The following is an 18,546-nucleotide window of genomic DNA, read 5'->3' on the forward strand; positions in this document are numbered from 1 at the left end:
TGTGGTGTAGTAGAGAGGATCTGTCCTGTGTGGTGTTGTATAGAGGATCTCTCCTGTGTGGTGTAGTATAGAGGATCTCTCCTGTGTGGTGTAGTATAGAGGATCTCTCCTGTGTGGTGTAGTAGAGAGGATCTGTCCTGTGTGGTGTAGTATAGAGGATCTCTCCTGTGTGGTGTAGTATAGAGGATCTGTCCTGTGTGGTGTAGTGTAGAGGATCTCTCCTGTGTGGTGTAGTATAGAGGATCTGTCCTGTGTGGTGTAGTATAGAGGATCTCTCCTGTGTGGTGTAGTATAGAGGATCTCTCCTGTGTGGTGTAGTATAGAGGATCTGTCCTGTGTGGTGTAGTATAGAGGATCTCTCCTGTGTGGTGTAGTATAGAGGATCTGTCCTGTGTGGTGTAGTATAGAGGATCTCTCCTGTGTGGTGTAGTATAGAGGTTCTCTCCTGTGTGGTGTAGTATAGAGGATCTCTCCTGTGTGGTGTAGTATAGAGGATCTCTCCTGTGTGGTGTAGTATAGAGGATCTCTCCTGTGTGGTGTAGTATAGAGGATCTGTCCTGTGTGGTGTAGTATAGAGGATCTCTCCTGTGTGGTGTAGTATAGAGGATCTCTCCTGTGTGGTGTAGTATAGAGGATCTCTCCTGTGTGGTGTAGTATAGAGGATCTCTCCTGTGTGGTGTAGTATAGAGGATCTCTCCTGTGTGGTGTAGTATAGAGGATCTGTCCTGTGTGGTGTAGTATAGAGGATCTGTCCTGTGTGGTGTAGTGTAGAGGATCTCTCCTGAGTGGTGTAATATAGAGGATATGTCCTGTGTAGTAGTATCAAATACTGTAATACTTCTCTCTAACCTACTTAATGCATTTTTTGTCATCTGTAACCATGGAGACACATAAGTTTGCATACGAGCTGTTTCCCCCATAAGATACAATGTTTCTAATCTTTATTATGTTTCTTTACTTCCGATTTTTTTTTTTGGTCCTCTCCTTTTATACAATCGCGTCCACCATAACTACAAGTGACCACAACAATGGAAACCATTTTCTATGTCGCCGTCGATGACACGCTGAGAATTCCTGTCCACAGGTCAGCAGGTTCCTATCTGTAGGATATAAATAGGAATCTCGGAGATCATGGAAGCTGCAGCAGTGACCGTACAACCTTCCCACAAATCGCTATAAATCGGGCGAATGATATTTATAGCAACCGATTCGGAGGACGCAGGGACTTTCGCATTTTGTGTAAGTTATTCCGCTTATTTTGTATTGTTTCTGTAATATCACTGTTTAGTTTTAGAACATTTTAACCTCCTGGTGACTCATCTGCAGTTACATTTTTTCCCGCAGCCTTGAGAATATTTTGCGCTCTCCTTTTATTCGCTTTGACGTGAACGGCAGCCACAGAAGTTCCGTCCTCCACATTACTAATGTTACAACGACACTGGCTCTGCCCTTGAGGTATACAGTACATGCAATTTGATTTACTTTTCAATTGACCTCATCCCCGGCAGACGGTAAAAATAAAACACTTTTAGCATCGAGCGCGGCATTTACGATGTCGTAACCCGGTCCCCCATGGCCATTTCTTTATTGAATAACACAATGAGGCCTCCCGTGTGTCTTCTCCCTGTGACACAACCAATCAGAATGCTCTGCCTTATACCCACCAGCCTAGAAGAAGCCACTTACATGCCCCCCGGCATCCCGCGCTTCCATTAGCACTGAATACATTCACTATTTGTTACACATTAAATGTCTGCCTGGGGGCAAATACATCTGTCAGGCCCAGATATGAGGCCTCAAAGATCCATCTGAATCTAGATATTGTCAGTGAGCGAAACAAGCGTCGCCGCGGAACACGACAAGCGGGTACAATGCCCTGTGCGACATATGTGTCTCAGCTACTGCAGAACATCCTAAACAGTCACGACATCTAAAACTGCACGGATCGATGTAAAAAGGACACATGGTTGCTACCCAGTTGCAGTTAAAGGGGTACTCCGGTGAAAAACTTTTTTTTTTTTTTTTTTTTTTTTATCAACTGGTGCCAGAAAGTTAAACAGATTTGTAAATTACTTCTATTAAAAAAATCTTAATCCTTCCTGTACTTATTAGCTGCTGAATACTACAGAGGAAATTCTTTTCTTTTTGAAACACAGAGCTGTCTGCTGACATCATGAGCACAGTGCTCTCTGCTGACATCTCTGTCCATTTTGGGAACTGTCCAGAGCAGCATATGTTTGCTATGGGGATTTCCTTTTACTCTGGATGGTTCCCAAAATGGACAGAGATGTCAGCAGAGAGCACTGTGCTCATCATGTCAGCAGACAGCTCTGTGTTTCGAACGGAAAAGAATTTCCACTGTAGTATTCAGCAGCTAATAAGTACAGGAAGGATTAAGATTTTTTAATAAAAGTAATTTACAAATCTGTTTAACTTTCTGGCCCCAGTTGATTTAAAAAAAAAAAAAAAAAAAGTTTTTCACCGAAGTATAAAAAGGTGAAAACCACATCTGAAATTAGAAATAAACAACCTAAAAATGTCCTACAGTTTTATGTACACAATTGCTTAAAGGGGTACTCTGCTGCTCAGCGTTTGGAACAAACTGTTCCGAATGCTGGAGCCGGGAGCTCGTGACATCATAGCCCCGCCCCCTCATGATGTCACGCCCCACCCCCTCAATGCAAGTCTATGGGAGGCTGCTTGACAGCTGTCACGCCCCTTCCCATGGACTTTGCATTGAGGGGCGGGGCGTGACATCGTGAGGGGTGGGGCTATGACATCACAAGCTCTCGGCGGCGGCTCCAGCGTTCGGAACAGTTTGTTCCAAATGCTGAGCAGCGGAGTACCCCTTTAAAGGGGTAAGTCTATTTATTTTAATCTTCCCTTTAATCCAGGGTTTTGTTTTGTCTTTTTTAAACGGTAGTCCTCCAGCTGTTGCAAATCTACAACACCAATGGCTGTCCGGGCATGCTGGGAGTTGTAGTTTTGCACCATGTGGAGGTCCACCATTTGAAGACCACTGGATTGAAGGGGTATTCCGGAGTGAAAAAAATATTTAAAATCATCTGGTGCCAGAAAGTTCTACAGATTTGTAATTTATGTCTATAGAAAATTCTTAACCTTTCCAGTACTTCTAAGCTGCTATATGCTCCAGAGGAAGTTGTGTAGTTCTTTCCAGTCTGACCACAGTGCTCTGTGCTGACACCTCTGTCCATATCAGGAACTGTCCAGAGCAGGAGAGGTTTTCTATGGGGATTTTCTCCTACTCTGGACAGTTCCTAACATGGACAGAGGTGGCAGCAGAAAGCACTGTGGTCAGACTAGAAAGAACGACACAACTTCCTCTGGAGCATACAGTAGTTAGTCACATGGAGGCACACTGGTTGGAAAACCTACAGTTACCTAACTCAGTATTTTCCAACCAGTGTGCCTCCAGCTTTTGCAAAACTACAACATGTACTGATCGCCGAAGGACATGCTGGGAGATGTAGTTATGCAACAGCTGGAGGTACACAACTACAACTCCCAGCATGCCGAGACAGCTGTTTGGGCATGCTGGGATTTGCAGTTTTGCAACAGCTGGAGAGCTATAGTTTATAGAGACCACTGCACAGTGATCTCCAAACTGTGGACCTCCAGATGTTGCAAAACTACAAATCCCAGCATGCTCAGACAGCAAACTGCTATGTGGGCATGCTGGGAGTTGTAGTTTTGCAAGATCTGGAGAGCAACAGTATAGAGATCATTGTGCAGTGGTCTCAAACTGTAGCTCTCCATCTGTTGCAAAACTACAAATCCCAACATGACTAAACAGCTCTCTGGGCATGCTGGGAGTTGTAGTTTTGCAACAGCTGGAGGCACCCTGGTTGGGAAACACTGGACTACACCCTGAATAAGAAAAATGATCAAAACAGCACATATTCTGAACTTACCCCAATCAACCTATGAGGCTTCGCAGTTTAGGCTAGCCTGGTGATAGACAGATGACCAGGTGCAGAGATAAGACTCCACCCCTCTTTCTGCATAGCCAAAGGATTCATGGGAAATGTAGCTGCATTAAAAAATCATGTCAGTGAATGGAATCAGTATAGTTAAAATTCCATGCCTGCCACATCAGCTAAAATAAGTAAGCACAAGACCCTTTACATTATTCTCTAATACAGTGATCCCTCAACTTACAATGGCCTCAACATACAATAGTTTCAACATACAATGGTCTTTTCTGGACCATTGTAAGTTGAAACCAGACTCAACATACAATGATACAGACAGTCCAGATCTGTGAAATGTGTCAACGGCTGGAAGAACTGACCAATCAGAATAGGCATTCACTGGTAAAACCCCTGTATTACTGAAGCGTATGCACTGACTGATGTCTAGTAGCGCCCCCTACAGTACAGGAAGGTATTACATGTTCTGTACACTTTACCTGTATTACTGAAGTGTATGCACTGACTGATGTCTGGTAGCGCCCCCTACAGTACAGGAAGGTATTACATGTTCTGTACACTTTACCTGTACCAGGGTTACCTGCTCCTCTGGACACCAGGTGAGGGCGACTCATTACTTTTTTAGGACACTGCGTGTACTGTACAGGACCCTGAATAAGCTCCTGTCCTCTACATAGGCCAGTGTTTCCCAAGCAGGGTGCCCCCAGCTGTTGCAAAACTACAACTCCCAGCATGCCCGGACAGCCGAAGGCTGTCCGGGCATGCTGGGAGTTGTAGTTTTGCAACAGCTGGGGGCTCCGTGCTTGGGAAACACTGAAACAGACAGTGATTTACAGCTCCCAGCAGATCTTTCTTACTTTTATATATAAGGATTTGCTCTATCTCCATTAGTTATCTACTTATTTATCTTTAATCCTCACTTTTTCCTAATTTTTTTGAATGACATTTTGGTGCCTTTAGAACCAATTACCAGGTTTCCATAGAGTTATGGACTCAACATACAATGGTTTCAACATACAATGGTCGTCCTGGAACCAATTAATATTGTAACTTGAGGGACCACTGTAATGGCCTATGCTGCACTGTATAAGCAAAAAATAAATACAAATCTTTAAATTAGCCAGGAAGACTTAGTGGGGCATTTATACAATAGGCGTGATCTGTCCTAATTCTGGGTTCCAGCGCCATTTTACAGAATGGCTGTCAATGAATGAATTCCATACATTTCAGTAAGTGATCTTTCAGCCAATGCAAGTAATGGAATGATATTCATTGAGGCCCTGGATATGGCTTGACGATAAAACAGTCTAATAACCCGACTGTATTTCATTTACCCTAAGAGCATCGATCGATCATTGTAAACTGTTCTTCTTTGCCCGACGGGTTTCTTTGGAGAAGCCACTTAGTTTGTTTGTACAATTCTTCTCATTATACAGGGGGATGACATAGGGCATCTAGGAGAACTGTTTCCATTTCACTTACCGTATATTGTAAACTTACCTAAATTCTTTATTTTTTTTCTTTCCTCAGGCTCAGGCCAATCTGAGACTTTTTATAGAGCTTCTAACTGGCTTTAATGGGGTATACAGTAAATATATATACATGCTTGACAAAGGCTTGTACGCCGAAACGTTGCACCCTATGCTCTAATGCAATAAAGAATCTTAAAGGGGTACTCCGGTGAAAACCTTTTTTCTTTTAAATCAACTGGTGGCAGAAAGTTAAACATATTTGTAAATTACTTCTATTAAAACATCTTAATCCTTCCAGTACTTATTAGCTGCTGAATGCTACAGAGGAAATTCCTTTCTTTTTGGAACACTGATGACATCACGAGCACAGTGCTCTCTGCTGACATCTCTGTCCATTTTAGCAACCGTGCATAGCAGATGTATGCTAAGGGCAGCATGGTGGCTCAGTGGTTAGCACTGCTGCCTTGCAGTGCTGGGGACTTGGGTTCAAATCCCACTAAGGACAACAATAAATATAGCGTTATTATTATTATAATAATGTCAGCAGAGAGAACTGTGCTCGTGATGTCATCAGAGAGCATTCCAAAAAGAAAATAATTTCCTCTGTAGTATTCAGCAGCTAGTAAGTACAGGAAGGATTAAGATTTTTTAATATAAGTAATTTACAAATATGTTTAACTTTCTGCCACCAGTTGATTTAAAAGAAAAAAGGTTTTCACCGGAGTACCCCTTTAACCTGCATTTAATCCGGACCCAGTGATTGGTGCTGTTTTATTGAAAGGAGCACTGTTTATACATATATAATTATAAAGCTCTTAATCCTTCCAGTACCTATGAGCTGCTGTATACTCCAGAGGAAGTTGTGTAGTTCTTTCCAGTCTGATCACAGTGCTCTCTGCTGCCACCTCGGTCCGTGTCAGAAACTGTCCAGAGCAGGAGCAAATCCCCATAGGAAATCGCTCCTGTTCTGGACAGTTCTTGACACGGACAGAGGTGGCAGCAGAGAGCACTGTGGTAAGACTGGAAAGAACTACACAACTTCCTCTGGAGTATACAGCAGCTGATAAGTACTGGAAGGACTAAGAGCTTTATAATTTGATATATATATATTTTATTTATATATATATAAAAATTATAAAGCTCTTAATCCTTCCAGTACCTATCAGCTGCTGTATATTCCAGAGGAAGTTGTGTAGTTCTTTCCAGTCTGATCACAGTGCTCTCTACTGCCACCTCTGTCCGTGTCAAGAACTGTCCAGAACAGGAGCGATTTTCTATGGGGATTTGCTCCTGCTCTGGACAGTTTCTGACACAGACAGAGGTGGCAACAGAGAGCACTGTGGTCAGACAGAAAAGAACTACACAACTTCCTCTGGAGTATACAGCAGCTGATAAGCACTGGAAGGATTAATAGTTTTATAATGATATATATATATATATATATATATATATAATAAAGTTCTTAATCCTTCCAGTACTTATCAGCTGCTGTATACTCCAGATGAAGAATATATATGTATATAGTTCTTAATCCTTCCAGTACTTATCAGCTGCTGTATAAAATCAAATCCTCTGGTGCCAGGAAGTTATACAAATTTGGAAATTACATCTATTTAATAATCGTAATCATTCCAGTACTTATCAGCTGCTGTATGCTCCAGAGGAAGTTGTGTTGTTCTTTCCAGTCTGACGACAGTGCTTTCTGCTGCCGCCTCTGTCCATGTCAGGAACTGTCCAGAGTAGGAGCAAATCCCCATAGGAAATCGCTCCTGCTCTGGACAGTTCCTGACACAGACAGAGGTGGCAGCAGAGAGCACTGTGGTCAGACTGGAAAGAACTACACATTTTCCTCTGGAGCAATTTTTACAACTCTGAATCAATTCCTGGCACCAGTTGATTTAAAAACAATATTTATATATAATATATTTATTTTCCGGAAGCACAATAGAAGTATGGAGATAATGCACTCACCGCTGATGTCCATGCAAAAGTTCATGCTTTATTGTGTCAAAGAAAAGATAACTTCAGTATACAGGACAGATACACAGGGAGCAGTAGGTGATACAGGTAACACAGGGGCGGCAACAAGTTTCACGCACAACAGCGCTTCCTCTGGCACATACTGGCCAGAGGAAGCGCCGTTGTGCGTGTATGTCCGATAAGGGTGTATGTCGTTGTACCCAGTTCATAAATTATGGGGGGGAAAAATATTGTCATCTTTAATTTCGGAGGCCTCTTTTAACAGCTTGCGTTAGGTCTGGTTTAGGGGTCATCTTGATCCTGCTGTAAGGATCCAATGTATCATATTATGAAGTCTCAGAGTTTTTCTTTTTGTGCAGCTTATACAGTGTGAGCAGCCAATGCTGATCATTGAGGATAACTTTACAAGCTACGACATTGTGACCGCCTTTTCCAAGAACCATAACGTATAAACATTCCCAGATGACCGGATCAATCACAGGATGGTAAAATCTTGGTGTCTACACACAATGGCTCAGGGGCTGTGACAAGGAACCTACATGTAGACATTAAAGTGGTTCTCGGGGACAATAACATTAATGACCTGTCTTTAGAATCAGTCTTGAATTTTATACATGCGGGGTCTGATCTCAGGGACACCCATGGATCAGCACAAAGGAGGGGCCAGGGCATTAAAGGGGTACTCTGCTGCTCAGCGTTTGGAACAAATTGTTCCGAACGCTGGAGCCAGCGCCGGGAGCTTGTGACGTTATAGACCTGCCCCCTCATGACGTCATGCCCCGCCCCCTCAATGCACGTCTATGGGAGGGGGCGTGGCGGCTGTCACGCCCCCTCCCATAGACTTGCATTGAGGGGCGGGGTGTGACGTCATGAATAGGTGGGGCTATGAGGACATGAGCTCCCAGTGCCGGCTCCAGCGTTCGGAACAGTTCGATCCAAAGGCTGAGCATCAGAGTACCCCTTTAATTCAATTCTGTCTCATTCAAGTAAACAGGATAAACTGCAGGAACGGGCACAACCATCTTTACGGACGAACCATTCACAGGAAAGCAGCAGCCACAATACTGTTTAGATCAGGGGTGGACTGACAATCAGGGCCCCCGAACAAAAAAAAAAAGTAAGGGCTCCCTGCGATGCTCTGCTGCTGGTCACACTTCTGCCCCTATTCTACTCAAATCCCTCTACTAGTCCTACACACAAAATAAACGAAATTTTATATATAAGAAACACTTTAAGGTAGGTAAAATACTTTTCCATGACCAATAATACCAGTATACAAGGAGTAAATATATACCACCACACAATAACTGTATAATACCGCCATACTGTACTGAATAAAACCACCATACACAGACCAGTATACTATACAGGAACTGTATACAATATAAGTGATTATATACAGGACCATGTGGTGGTAGATATCAGCTGTACACAGGATCTGTATACAAAATAAGTGATTATATACAGGACCAAATAGCGGTAGATATCAGCTGTACACAGGATCTGTATACCATATGAATGATTACAATTACATCTAGAAGGGTGTACGCAGCAGAGTTCCCCCACAGTAGGTGTAGGCAGCAGAGTTTCCCCACAGTAGGGGTAGGCAGCAGGGTCCCTTTATAGTAGGTGTAGACAGCAGGGTCTCCCCACAGGAGGTGTAGGCACCAGGGTCCTCCCACAGGACGTGTAGGCAGCAGGGTCCCCCCAGAGTAGGTGTAGGCAGCAGGGTCCCCCCAGAGTAGGTGTAGGCAGCAGGGTCCCCCAAGAGTAGGTGTAGGCAGCAGGGTCCCCCGAGAGTAGGTGTAGGCAGCAGGGTCCCCCACAGTAGGTGTAGGAAGCTGGGCCCCCCACAGTAGGTGTAGGCACCAGGGTCCCCCCACAGTAGGTGTAGACAGCAGGGTCCCCACCCAGTAGGTGTAGACAGCAGGGTCCCCACCCAGTAGGTGTAGACAGCAGAGTTAGACCCCCCCCCCAGTAGGTGTAGGCAGCAGAGTTAGAGTCCCCCCCCCCCCCCAGTAGGTTCAGGCAGCAGAGTTAGAGTCCTCCCCCAGTAGGTGCAGGCATCAGAGTTAGAGTCCCCCAGTAGGTGTAGACAGCAGAGTTAGAGTCCTCCCCCTCCCAGTAGTTGTAGGCTGCAGAGTTAGAGTCGTCCCCCCAGTAGGTATAGGCAGCAGAGTTAGAGTCGTCCCCTCCCCAGTAGGTATAGGCAGCAGTTAGCCCCCTCCCCAGTAGGTGCAGAAAGCAGAGTTAGAGCCCCCCCCCCCCCGTAGGAGTAGGAATCAGAGTTAGAGTCCACCCCCTTTCTAGTAGGTGTAGGTAGTAGAGTTTTTCCCCTCCCCCCTTCCCTGGTTGAAAAAAAAGATGATGATCACTTGTATTTGTCTCATGCAGCGATCTTTTCCGGAGTGCAGCAGCGGCCCGCGTCGTCTTTCCTCCACAGTGCAGGCGCCGATGAGTGACGTACTCGGCGCCTGCGCTGCGTGGAGGCGGAGGTCACGTCTCCTCTGTGTAAGTCGCAGATATGGCTCACACAGAGGGGACGCCTTCTTCTGTATGTGAGTGTACCGCACATACACGAGAAAGCAGCGCTGTCTGCTGGAGATCCGGGACAAGTGTCCGGGACTAGCCCTGCCCCCTGAGTGATGTCATCACCTCTTACAAGCCCCTACAGCTTACATCACTATCTCACGGTCATATACCTTTATCTATTTTTATGACTATTAGGGAAGAATGAGATGTGGCCACCGCATGCTGCCTTGTGCTGAGCAATGCCACAGAGGAGCAGAATTTTTTTTATTTTTTAAGAGCCGAGGAACGTGCTCTCAAATCACCCAAAATGCAAGAAAAAGTGCAAACGTGTTACACTAAAAAACCGTGCACAAAGGATGCGGTCTGACACCTGGAAGGGCTACCGCATCCTAACAATCCTGTGTACACACAACACGCAAAGAGTGACACAGTGAGACAAAAATAAATAAATAAGTGAATGTGCGCAGATATATTGCCCGGACATCTGGCATCTGACATCAGGTGAAGAGATCATGGTGCCCATGCTTCCACTCAGTGAGCCCATCCTCCCAGTGAGTTTCGGCACCTCTGGGTCACCACTCCCCAAGGCACAAAAGTACCTCGGCTCTAGACCCTCTCAGCCTTATGGCGAGCCCCGGAGGAAGAAGGTCACATCGGCGCAGCCGTCGAGCTGATTCCTCAGAACCAGCCCCGGTACGCCCTGGTACACCTGCATCCTCCATGCAGCACCCATCCCCACCAGACTCACACCAGCATCGCCTGCCACCAGCATGAAACTGATAAGAACAGATACTACACTTGATCTTAGCCAAAAGGCCGAGAAGCGATGACCAGAATGATGCAGTAGGTCCTGCAGATTTAAGAACTGCAGAGCAATAGACTGCTGTGTTGTGCAATGTTCTGCAGAAGCTCTTGGCAAGGAACTAGCAGGATTGGTGCGAGAGAGGAGAAGGCAGGGTGAGAGGGCTCATATAAAGAGCTGAGGGAAAGCAATGCATTCTGGGAGTTGTATAAAATAGTGTTTATTTTATGGGAGGGGAGGTCACATACTCACAAAACAAATGGAACTGGGGCGAAAGATAAGCAATGCTATATGCTTCTGCTGAATTTTTTTGAATTGACATTAGAGTAACCCTTTAAGTATTTATTGTCTATCCTGAGGGCCCCTTTAACAATTTATATATATATATGAATGGTGAGCCATGGATCCCAGTGAAATTCGGATAACAGAATTAAAATGCTGCATGTAAATCCTCATGACGCAGTGGAGCACTGATTTCCAAAGAATTCTTCATTTAACTAAACAGTTGATACGTTTTTTAAACAAATCGGCGGAAACCGGAACCTTCTCCATAATTACTTACATATCCTTAGCAAAAATATGGAAAGATTCTGTCAGTCCCAACAAGTCACCACAAATTCTATTCTCTGTCACTTCCAACCGGATTCAGTAGTTATTGTGTAAGGTTCTCTGGATGTGCTCTAGAGTGTCCTCACTACCTGACAGCAAGCAGAGATCTTTATAATGATGAGAAGTAGAAATAAAGTATAATAGGATGCTGCCAAACATTTCATTTTACAATGGCTAATCTTTACTCACTGTAAATTAAACCAGTAAATCAGTTTCACTTACGCAATGGGGGAATTTTATCAGAGGCATCATAGGGCCCTAGTGCCTTGCATAAGTATTCACCCCCCCCCCTTCCCTTTGGGGTTAACAGTTTATCTAAGAGCAGAGGAACGTGCTCTCGAATCACCCAAAGTGCAAGAAAAAGTGCAAACATGTTACACTAAAAAAACGTGCACAGAGGATGCGGTTCTATCGCAAGCCCTTCTCCGATAGAAGAGAAGCCCCCCAACAAACCTCACCCTTCGCCTCCGGACCAAAAGGTACCTGGGTGGTTCCAGGTTCGATGTCCCTTTTCGCCAAAGCTACTAGGGGACCACAAATGCTCCCGGCATCCCCCTTGGCGTTAGCCAATGTATCTGCCTGCGAAGCCGTAAACGGTCGGTACCCTGCCCATGCAGGAGTACCCGGGGGTGTCTGCAGGGAGGTGCAGAACCTAATGGCCACACACACCTCCCCTAGACCGCCAGGAGGGACACCCGGAAGGGCTACAGCATCCTGACAAATCCTGTGGACACACAACACGCAAAAAGTGACACAGTGAGACAAAAATAAATAAACAAGTGAATGTGCGCAGACATCCGGACATCCGGCCGGATCTATAAAAATTTCTAAGATCCCACCCAGAAGGCCGGGAATCAAGAGGTGAGTGCCACAAGGTGAAGAGATCATGGTGCTCGTGCTTCCACTCAGTGAGCCAGTATTCCCAGTGAGTTTCGGGCACCTCGGGGTCACCACTCCCCAAGGCACTAAAGTACCTCAGCTCTAGACCCTCTCAGCCTCATGGCGAGACCCGGAGGGAGCACATCACATCGGGGCAGCCGTTGAGCTGATTCCTCAGAACCAGCCCCGGAACGCCCCGGTACACCTGTCCCCTAAATGCAGCACCCATCCCCACCAGTCCAAAACCGGTGCATCAGCTCACCGACTTAAACTGATAACAGATACTACACTTGATCTTAGCCAAAAGGCCGAGAAGGATCTTGGCCGCACATCTCACTGTTTTATAGGTAATGTGCGACCAACCAGCTATTGCAGCAAAACGCCACAACAAAGGTACGGCAATTGTTCATGTGGCCCTCCCAGCTTGATGCTCGAGCTGCGTAAAGGGCCATCAAATGATGAGATGAGCACTGGTTTAATGTGCAGAGACAGGGGGAGATGTACAACTACTATATATCCTTTTACCATAGAGAAAGCAGCAGCAGTATACAGATAGAGTTGGAAGGGATGTTTATAACTACTATATATATCCTGATCCCATAGAAATAGCAGCAGCAGTATACAGATAGAGCTGGAGGGGAGGTGTAGAACTACTATATATCCTGATCCGATAGAGATAGCAGCAGCAGTATACAGCTAGAGCTAGAGGGGAGGTGTATAACTACTATATATCTTGATCCAATGCAAATAGCAGCAGCAGTATACAGATAGAGCTGGAGGGGAGTTGTATAACTACTAAATATCCTGATCCCATAGAGATAGCAGCAGCAGTATACAGATAGAGCTGGCGGGGAGGTGTATAAGTACTATATATATCCTGATCCCATAGAGATAGCAGCAGCAGTATACAGCTAGAGCTAGAGGGGAGGTGCATAACTACTTTATATCCTGATCCCATGCAAATAGCAGTAGCAGTATACAAATAGCGCTGGAGGGGAGGTGTATAACTACTAAATATCCTGATCCCATAGAGATAGCAGCAGTATACTGATAGAGCTGGAGGGGAGGTGTATAACTAATATATATATATATGTGTATATATATATATATATATATATATATATATATATCCTGATCCTGACTTTAATTTGTTCTTTTACACCAGCAGCACTTTTTGTTTTTAAGTGGGTGTGGCTTGTTGTCAAATGGGGTGTGGCCTAATCTTACATCTATTTTATTACAATAGCGAGCTGGCATACCAAGCATGGCGGAAATGTTAGGTAAACGGTAGCGCGTTCAGGGACGTCCCCCGTACATTTGCATTGTGTGATGTATATGACACTGGGGGGTGGTTGTGCCATTTCTAAGAAATAATTATACCAGTTCTGTACAGACAATACATTTCCACCACCCCAGAAAATAATAATACGTTCCTGGTGTCTGGTACCGTAAGTCCGATCTGTTAATGCATCTCCCACACATGAATCAGAGAAGAAATGGCATTCCTGCTGTATTTCTCCACATTGTTTCACCAAACATGGAGATATAAAAGTATTTTACGGTTGGTGTTGGGCGCGCAGGCACAGCGTGATGAAATGTTCTCTGACGCTGCAGCCCGTGATGAAGAAATATACAACACGCACAACAATAATCCAGCGAAACAACAATAAAATTTCATATATTTAGGTGGAAACATTTCAGAAGCATCCTGAGATCTAAAGCAGTATTTTTCAACACAGTGTGCCTCCAGCTGTTACAAAACTACAACTCCCAGCATGCCCGGACAACTAATGGCTGTAGTTTTGCAACAGCTGGAGACACACTTGTTATAAAGCACTGGTTTAGAGCAGGGGTCTTCAACCTACGGACCTCAGGATGTTGCAAAACTACAACTCCCAGCATGCCCGGACAACTAATGGCTGTAGTTTTGCAACAGCTGGAGACACACTTGTTATAAAGCACTGGTTTAGAGCAGTGGTCTTCAACCTACGGACCTCAGGATGTTGCAAAACTACAACTCCCAGCATGCCCGGACAGCCGTTGGCTGTCCGGGCATGCAGGGAGTTGTAGTTTTGCAACATCTGGAGGTCTGTAGGTTGGAGACCACTGGTCTAGAGGCTGTCTGGGTATATTTGAACTTGTAGTTTTGCAACAGCTGGAAGCACTCTGTTTGGAAAGCACTGTTTAGAGGCTATCCAGGCATTCTGGTAGTTGTAATTTTGCAACAGCTGGAGGCACACTGGTTGAAAAGCATCAGTTTGGAGGCTATCAGGGCATACTAGGAGTTGTAGTTTTGCAACAGCTGGAGGCACACTGGTTGTAAAGCACTGGTCTAGAGAATGTCCAAGCATGCTGGGAGTTATAGTTTTGTAACAGGTGGAGGCACACAGTTTGGGAAAACACTGATCTAAAGCTTTAGCGCAGATGTGTATCAAGTGTGCAAGCTTCAACATGATGGGGTAATCTGCATTATGATATTGTGGTGTCCCGGTACCGTATTGCATACCGTACCTAGTGTAGAGGTCCCCAAAGTCAGAGTAACTACGTTCAGGTAGGGTTCCTCAGGTGGGACAGCCCCTAGTCTCCTCTCCTCCACTCTAATTCTCTAATGATAATACATGTATATATTTAATAATTGTATATATTTTATAATAATGTACAGTGCTTACCTTGTTCAGCGTCGCAGGACCTTCGGTCATGTGACCATGCTAATAACCTCTATGGTATGTTGGAGGACCTTTGGAGGTCCTTGGGTCACGTGTTACCCACAAATCTCTGTAATGGTGATTGACATCAGTATGGACCAATTAGCGTTAGTCCAGCCCCTGCCCATATAAGGGAGCTGCGTCCAATTATCACTCTCTTGGGTTGCTGCTCTCGTGGATGCCGGACTAACAGGACGGTTCTGCGCAACTTTCAAAGACGCGCGAGGCCTCGAAAACCTGCCGGCCTCAGCTGAACCAAAACCATGAGTTCAAATCTAAATCCCGCTAAAGCTAGCGTGACTACTGGACCACATATAAACCCCTAAATCCAGTGGAACAGCGCACAATACTTAAAGATTCTAAATGCTAAAGTCCCAACCTTTGTCAATCTCCCAGGTAAGCGTTGTTATGCTGAGAGACTGTTCTGTTATTGAAGCTTGCAGAAATTCTTCAGTAAAAGTTAATCCTGTTTCAGAAAACTCTCCGGTTGTGGACAATCTATTATTATATACCTCCCTATCGCTCTTGGGAAGGGTGTCGGTAGGACAAGCATTACTGAGGAGCACTCACCCTGGCGTCACGAATAGCAAAGGTTAACAAACACCTTTAATTACCACACAGCTACACTCCCCATACCCTACATCCTCCAGGCTATCACAATATGGGGTTTGTCACTTCATGATATGGGAAGTAAGGGCTCTGAAGATGGACAAACACACTAGATCATTGTCATTGGATTAAAAAAAATAAAAATCTGTAAGCAGTTTTGTGCCCACCAAACTGCTGGTATGAGCACAGCAAAAAGACTTCAAATCTTCATAGAACACCTCAATTGTGATTATAGGTCATATCACTTTCTCCTCATGGCAATATTTCTCTAAAAACGCACTTTGGATAAGAAAAGGCATCAAAACTGCAAATAATGTGAACTGACCTCAACTGACTTATTAGTGTAATCAGGTAACCTGGGTGACCTTCAGCACCAACAGCCTAGATGACCAGGTGCAGAGATGAGACTCAACACTCTCTCTTTGCAAAGCTAAGTCACCCTTGGTAAACTCATCTGATTGGCCAGGATTTAGAAAGACACAACCCTGTCTATATAAGGTCTCACTGCTGATGCATATTAGAGCAAAATATTAAGCCATGATGGGGGAAATAACTGCCTGTAGAGCTCAGAGACAGGATTGTGTGGAGGCAGAGATCTGGAGAAGGGGACAAAAAGATTTCTGCTGCACTGAAAGTTCCCAAGAGCTCAGTGACCTCTATAATTCTTACATGGAAGAAGGAACAACTTGGACTCTCCCTAGAGCTGCCGCCCCAACAAACTAAGTAATCGGGGGAGAAGGACCTTGGTAGGAGAGGTGACAGAGAACCTATTGGTCACTCTGGTGGAGCTTCATCTCGTGTCCTCATAGGAGAAATGTCCAGGAGATCAACCACCACTGCAGCCTCCACAATCTGGGATTTTAAGCATCATGTCTGGAGGAAACCAGGCATGGTGATCATGGTGGGGGCAGCATCATGTCTGTAGGAAACCAGGCACTGCCCATCACCTGCCCAATACCATCCCTACAGTGATCATGGTGGAGGCAGCATCATGTCTGGGGGAAACCAGGCACTGCCCATCACCTGCCCAATACCATCCCTACAGTGATCATGGTGGGGGCAGCATCATGTCTGGAGGAAACCAGGTACTGCCCATCACCTGCCCAATACCATCCCTACAGTGATCATGGTGGGGGCAGCATCATGTCTGGAGGAAACCAGGCACTGCCCATCACCTGCCCAATACCATCCCTACAGTGATCATGGTGGGGGCAGCATCATGTCTGGAGGAAACCAGGCACTGCCCATCACCTGCCCAATACCATCCCTACAGTGATCATGGTGGGGGCAGCATCATGTCTGGAGGAAACCAGGCACTGCCCATCACTTGCCCAATACCATCCCTACAGTGATCATGGTGGGGGCAGCATCATGTCTGGAGGAAACCAGGCACTGCCCATCACCTGCCCAATACCATCTCTACAGTGATCATGGTGGGGGCAGCATCATGCCTGGAGGAAACCAGGCACTGCCCATCACCTGCCCAATACCATCCATACAGTGATCATGGCGGGGGCAGCACAATGTCTGAGGGAAACCAGGCACTGCCCATCACCTGCCCAATACCATCCTTACAGTGATCATGGTGGGGGCAGCACAATGTCTGAGGGAAACCAGGCACTGCCCATCACCTGCCCAATACCATCCCTACAGTGATCATGGTGGAGGCAGCATCATGTCTGGGGGAAACCAGGCACTGCCCATCACCTGTCCAATACCATCCCTACAGTGATCATGGTGGGGGCAGCATCATGTCTGGGGGAAACCAGGCACTGCCCATCACCTGCCCAATACCATCCCTACAGTGATCATGGTGGGGGGCAGCATCATCTCTGGAGGAAACCAGGCACTGCCCATCACCTGCCCAATACCATCCCTACAGTGATCATGGTGGGGGCAGCATCATGTCTGGAGGAAACCAGGCACTGCCCATCACCTGCCCAATACCATCCCTACAGTGATCATGGTGGGGGCAGCATCATGTCTGGGGGAAACCAGGCACTGCCCATCACCTGCCCAATACCATCCCTACAGTGATCATGGTGGGGGCAGCATCATGTCTGGAGGAAACCAGGCACTGCCCATCACCTGCCCAATACCATCCCTACAGTGATCATGGTGGGGGCAGCATCATGTCTGGAGGAAACCAGGCACTGCCCATCACCTGCCCAATACCATCCCTACAGTGATCATGGTGGGGGCAGCATCATGTCTGGAGGAAACCAGGCACTGCCCATCACCTGCTCAATACCATCCCTACAGTGATCATGGTGGGGGCAGCATCATGTATAGAGGAAACCAGATACTGCCCATCACCTGCCCAATACCATCCCTACAGTGATCATGGTGGGGGCAGCATCATGTCTGGAGGAAACCAGGTACTGCCCATCACCTGCCCAATACCATCCCTACAGTGATCATGGTGGGGGCAGCATCATGTCTGGAGGAAACCAGGCACTGCCCATCACCTGCCCAATACCATCCCTACAGTGATCATGGTGGGGGCAGCATCATGTCTGGAGGAAACCAGGCACTGCCCATCACCCGCCCAATACCATTCCTACAGTGATCATGGTGGGGGCAGCATCATGTCTGGAGGAAACCAGGCACTGCCCATCACCTGCTCAATACCATCCCTACAGTGATCATGGTGGGGGCAGCATCATGTATAGAGGAAACCAGGCACTGCCCATCACCTGCCCAATACCATCCCTACAGTGATCATGGTGGGGGCAGCATCATGTCTGGAGGAAACCAGGCACTGCCCATCACCTGCCCAATACCATCCCTACAGTGAAGAATGGTGGGGACAGGGACAGGGAGACTTGTTAGGAGTGAGGGAAAGCTGAATGGAGCACAGTACATAGATATTCTTAATAAAAAGGTGTGTAAACCTTGTGGCCTCATCCCCAAGAAGACTAGAGGCCAGAATCACTGGGTTTGACTAATTCCTGAGTTAAGGGTATGAATACTTATATCACTGCAAGTTGAACAAATTAGCAAAAATT

At 46.0% G+C, this 18,546-nt stretch overlaps 2 pseudogenes; both read right to left on the reverse strand.

The window, feature by feature from the left end:
• Positions 1-10,654: 10,654 nt before the first annotated feature.
• On the reverse strand, positions 10,655-10,762 carry LOC130283726 (U2 spliceosomal RNA; annotated as a pseudogene).
• Positions 10,763-12,438: 1,676 nt separating this feature from the next.
• Positions 12,439-12,543, reverse strand: LOC130283557 (U2 spliceosomal RNA; annotated as a pseudogene).
• Positions 12,544-18,546: the final 6,003 nt, after the last annotated feature.

Source organism: Hyla sarda, chromosome 7 (assembly GCF_029499605.1).
Source record: "Hyla sarda isolate aHylSar1 chromosome 7, aHylSar1.hap1, whole genome shotgun sequence".
In the NCBI taxonomy this organism is placed as follows: Eukaryota; Metazoa; Chordata; class Amphibia; order Anura; family Hylidae; genus Hyla; species Hyla sarda.